Here is a 6,000-nt window from a genome sequence, read left to right as displayed (position 1 = left end):
ATGACAAGCCAAGAATCTTGGGGCCCCAGTCTCAGCTGCTCCAGTTCTCTCAAAGGACAGAAGTTCTGTGCTAAGAGGCATAAGCTCAGAAGACCATGGGCTACTAACCTCACCCAAACACCTGCTCCTAAAGTAAGGATGTCATTCTGAGAGAATTCCTGCTCCAATTCCAGAACAGTTGAATGTGGGTTTTACCCAGAATGAAGGCAAAAAGCAAACTGTAGACCGAGTAGAAGTTTATACTTCCTCGGTCTAGGAAGGAGACAGCTAATAAAGGCCCTCTTGGGATTGGAACAAACCTCAAAGGCTATCCTTTGCATCCATGGTCCTGCCACAGTCGAGCGAGTGCCCTGCCTCTCCCCATCAACTCCCCCCACTCCCCACCCCCCCGTGCTGCAGTGACAGCCCCATTACAAATGGCGATCACAGGTATTTCACAGGGGACATCTTTTGGCTCTGGTGGCCAGGGGGAATTTCACTTCTAGGCCCCACACATTATCTCCTACACAAGGCCACTCCTTCAAGACTGGAAGAGGTAGCTGCTTCACCTAATACATAGAAACAGAAAGTCAAGCAAAATGAGGAGATGGAAGGATATGTCCCAATTGGAAGAACAAGATGAAACCTCAGGGAAAAAAAGACCTTAATGAAACAGAGATAAGTAATCTACCTGATAAACAGTCCAAAGTAATGATCATGAAGATACTGACAGACCTCAGGCGAAGAATGAATGAACACCCTGAGAAATTCAACAGAGAGATGAAAAATATAAGAAACTACCGAACAGTAGTCACAGAACTGAAGAATATAGTAGTTAAACTGAAAAATACACTGGAGGGATTCAACAGCACACTAGGTAAGTAGAAAATTGAATCAATGACCTGTGTCTGAAAATTCAGTGAACAAGCTGGTGAAGAACAAAAAAGGGAATTTAATCCAGCCAAACTGAGGATTATAATCAGAGAGACAGACTCTCAGAAAGCTCTGAAAATTGTTCCATCTGTTAGAAGTCGAAAGCACAGTCATAAACATTTTCGAGACAAAGTCTCATACATCAAGAGAAATACTGATATTTACTAAAGTTCACCAAAGATACATAGTGCAGGTAAGCATGTACAAAGCAAGCAGCAAGTCACAATAACCCCCTACGGAGTTGGGAAAGAATGCTATTCTTTTAAAAAGTTACATTGCTAGCATCAGAAGAGAGGAAAAAGATGATTTTTATGGCCAAGCAGGCCTTCCTATCTTTGAGGAACTCTGGGTAGTGTGAAATGCGGATGCACACTGCACGTTAGGGAGGGAGGGAGAAGGCAAAATGGACACGGGGAGAAAATTTTATGTTTAATTTTCCTTGGTAGAACTCAGTAGATGTAGCACAAAGCAGTACGGCTCAAAGCGTAAGACTGACAGCGAGCAGCACAGATCAAAGTGCCCCCTAGTCGGAGTGCAGCAGCTCACACTGCATGTTGCTGTATTGCAGGCCAAAACAAGAAAAGAAGGATTCCCAATGGTAGCAGTCATCGTCTCGACATCTTTTTCACAGCACCAATTATTGTGAACAGCCTCACTCAAAATGTGGTTCTACTACTGAATTAACATTTGAAGAATAAAAAAACATATGATCATCTCAATAGATACAGAAGCAGCATTTGATAAAATTCAACACTCATTTGTGATAAAAATTCTCCAGAAAGTGGGCATAGAGGGAACATACCTAAACGTAATAAAGGCCATATATGACAGACCCACAGCTAACATCATATTTAATGGTGAAAAGCTGATCATTTCTTCTCTAAGATCAAGAACAAGACAAGGATGCCCACTCTCAACCACTTTTATTCAGTATAGTTTTGGAAGTCCTAACCATAGCAATCAGACAAGAAAAAAGAAATAATAGGAATCCAAATTGGAAATGAAGTAGTAAAACTGTCATTGTTTGCAGATGACATGATACTACACATAGAAAATCCTAAAGATGCTGCCAGAAAGCTGCTAGAACTCATCAATGAATTCAGTAAAGTTACAGGATAAAAAAAATTAATATGCAGAAACTGACAACGAAATATAAAAAAGAGAAATAAGGAAACAATCTCATTTACCAAAAAGAATAAAATACCGAGGATTCAAAGGAATAAAATTGAACAAGAAAGAATAAAATAGCTAGGAATAAGCCTACCTAAGGAGACAAAAGGTCTGTACTCCAAAAACTATAAAATGCTGATGAAAGAAATTGAAGATAACACAAAAAGATGGAAAGACATACTGTGTTCTTGGATTGGGAAAATTAATATTGTTAAGATGACCATGCTACCCAGGGAAATCTACAGATTCAATTCAGTTCCTCTCAAATTACCAGTGGCATTTTTCACAGAACTAGAACAAAAATTTTAAAATTTGTGTGGAAGCAGAAAAGACCCTGAACAGCCAAAGCAATCTTGAGAAAGAAGAATGGAGCTGGAGGAATCAGGCTCCCTGACTTCAGACTGTATTACATAGCTACAGTAATCAAAAAAGCTTGGTACTGGCACAAAAGCAGACACATAGATCAGTGGAACAGGAGAGAAAGCCCAGAAATAAACCCACACACTATGGTTAATTAGTATATGACTAAGGAGGTAAAAATATGCAATGAAGAAAAGACAGTCTCTTCAATAAGTGGTGCTGGGAAAACTGGACAACTACCTGTAAAAGACTGAAATTAGAATATTCTCTAACACCATATGTTAAATTAAACTCAAAATGGATTAAAGACCTAAATGTAAGACAAGATACTATCAAACTCCTAGAGGAAACATAGGCAGAACACTCTTTGACATAAATCCCAACAATATTTTTTGGCTCTGTCTCCTAAAGTAAAGGAAATAAAAGGGAAAATAAACAAATGGGCCGTAATTAAACTTAAAAGCTTTTGCACAGCAAAGGAAACAGTCAACAAAATGAAGAAACAACCTACTGAATGGGATAAAATATTTGCAAATGATATGACCAATAAAGGATTAATATCCAACATATATAAACAGCTCATGCAACTCAACATCAAAAAAACAACCTGATTAAAACATGGGCAGAAGAACTGAATAGACGTTTTTCCAAAGAGGAAATGCAGATAGCCAACAGGCACATGAAAAGATACTCAGCATCTCTAATTATTAGAGAAATGCAAATCACATCACAAGATATCAGTTTACACCTATCAGAAGGACCATCATCAAAAACAACACAAATAACAAATGTTGGTGAGGATGTGGAGGAAAAGGGAACACTTGTACGCTGTTGGTGGGAATGTAAATTGCAAAAACAACACAAATAACAAATGTTGGTGAGGATGTGGAGGAAAAGGGAACACTTGTACGCTGTTGGTGGGAATGTAAATTGATGAAGCCACTGTGAAAAACAGTGTGGAGGTTTCTCAAAAACTAAAAATAGAACTATGATGTGACCCAGCAGTTCTACTCCTGAGTACATATCCAAAAACCCCCCACTAATTTAAAAAGATACATGCACCCCAATGTTCATAGCAGCATTTTTTACAATTTCCAAATATGGAAACATCCTAAGTGGCCATCAACAGATAAATGAATAAAGAAGATGTGGTATATACAATGGAATACTACTCGGCCATAAAAAAGAATGAAAATTTGCCATTTGCAGCAACTTGGATGGACTTGGAGGGCATTATGCTAAGTGAAATAAGTCAGACAGAGAAAAATAAATACTGTATGATATCACTTATATGTGTAATCTAGAAAATAAAGCAAACTAGTGAATAGAACAAGAAAGAGGCAGACTGACAGATACAGAGAACAACCTAGTGGTTACTAGTGGGGGGAAGGAAGTGGGGAGGGGCAAATAGGAGTAGAGGATTAAGAAGTACAAAGTATTATGTTTAAAATAGGCCACAAGGATATATTGTACAACATGGGGACTATAGCAACTATTTTATAATAACTATAAATGGAGTATAACCTTTAAAAATTGTGAATCACTATATTGTACATCTATAACTTACATAATACTGTGCATCAGCTGTAGTCCAAAAAATCTTTTGTAAAACATTTTAAAAATACATACATAATTTTACAAGAATCTATCAAAGAGAGTTAATGTACTGAGAATTTACTCATCTATGTATAAATACACGAGGGAGAACCACCTATGTAAAAACTCTCACAAAAGGCAGGGACAAGACCTACAAAGACAAAAGTGAAAAAGATTCACAAGTAAAGCCCATAGTTTGATTATAACAGGCCTTGATTTACCCATTTAGGATTGTTGGTTGCAGCAGAGCTTAGTGGGGGAGGAATCTGACCCCTAACTCCATTTGTGTTTTTTCTGGTAACTGTGTTCACCTATCCAATTTATTAAGTTGGGTTTTTAAGAACAGCGTATGTAGGATGCCTTTTCTATGGCTGCTAGCAGTGAAGGCAAACCAAAGCAACAGAATAATTTTAATGTTATACAACCTCCTCTTCAGAATTAAAAAAGGAGAAAAAAACTCCATCTTTTAATGATGTTAAGACAAACGAGTTCAAAATGTGCCGTGATTAACATGGGGAAACCACATAATACTTTCTTCGACTTGATGATGAACATTTACACAGCAATTCTAAACAAAATCCAGTAAAACCCAGTGAAAATGTATCTTAAGATAAGACAAATTCAGACATAATTGGCAAATATTTTCCATTTTCTGTTTTTCCCTTTTTTGAAACAGGATGAGATCTTACAGGACTTATCTTTGGTGAGGGAGGGAACAAAAGATAGGGATGGAAAACAGGGCTGACAGTGCTGACAATGCCAGAGACAACTTTATCTTGGGAGATAGGGAAATAATGGGGAGCTTTGCACATTTCTAGTTGTTTCCAACCAACTTCCCCTCCTCAGGACCACATGATGGGGATGAAAACAAGTAACTAGGAAGTACTTTGAATTGCTAATCATTGTTCTGGAGGTTCCATTCTGTCACAGTAACAAGGATGTCTGCCTTAGATGCCTTACAACAGCCACCAGATGGCAGCAAACTGCAGCTGCCTTTGCTTTTGGAGCCGGAACCCTCCCAGAATCCTGAGCAGCTCCACACATCCTTGCCTGGATCATATCACTGACTTCACAATAATTAGGCATTTAGTTTTGGGGAAAAAAATATTTTGAAACTCCTTCTATCAAGTTAAAGTAGGGTTTTAAAGTATAGGATAATTGATTGAGCAGTATATAAAGAGCATACCACGTTATAACAAGGTTGACTGTATCCCTGGAATACAAAGGTGCCTTAATATTAGGAAAATCAGCTAGTGTAGTTTACCACACTCTTAGAAAAAAAGGGGATAATCATTGTATCACCTCAAAAACACTTTACAATGTATGGAAGAAAGTTTTACCTCTACCCTCTTAGGGTTTTAGCTGGGCCTGATAATTAAATTGACATGAGACAGATTAATAGAAGAAAGCATGCAAATGTATTTAATATAAGTTTAAAGTGACAGGGGAGCACTTATAAAGGCATGAGGACCCAAAGAAATGGCAAAACCTAAATGCTTCATAGTAAGTTGAACAGAAAGAGTCAATTGTGAAAAAGTAACTAAACTATTGGGGAGGCTAAAGGAAGTTAAGAATTATTTTTAAAAGGTTGGTGTTACACAGAGTTCTCTCAGTCTCAGCTCCCCATCCTTGATGATAAGGTAAGATAGAAACAAAAAAAAATTTGAAGAAGGACCTCAGTCGGCATCATATAGAAAAAGCACTTTTATATCAACTAAAAATTTAAAATAACATCCAAAAAATTAACATTAAAAGTATTTATCTGATTTTCATTGGGTAAGTATATACAATAAATTAAAAGAGAAAAAGACCGATAAATTAAATTATATGGAAATACTGTACTTCTCTATACCAAAAATGTTGAAGAAGAAACACAGAGTGATATTTGCACAAATGATAACAGAAGAATGGTCAAATTTATTAGTTTCCACACTGGCTCAATATCTACACCTGCATTCACAA

Source organism: Camelus dromedarius, chromosome 11 (assembly GCF_036321535.1).
Source record: "Camelus dromedarius isolate mCamDro1 chromosome 11, mCamDro1.pat, whole genome shotgun sequence".
Classification (NCBI taxonomy): domain Eukaryota; kingdom Metazoa; phylum Chordata; class Mammalia; order Artiodactyla; family Camelidae; genus Camelus; species Camelus dromedarius.
The sequence above is the reverse complement of the archived record's forward strand: the minus strand, read 5'-3'. Positions refer to the sequence as shown.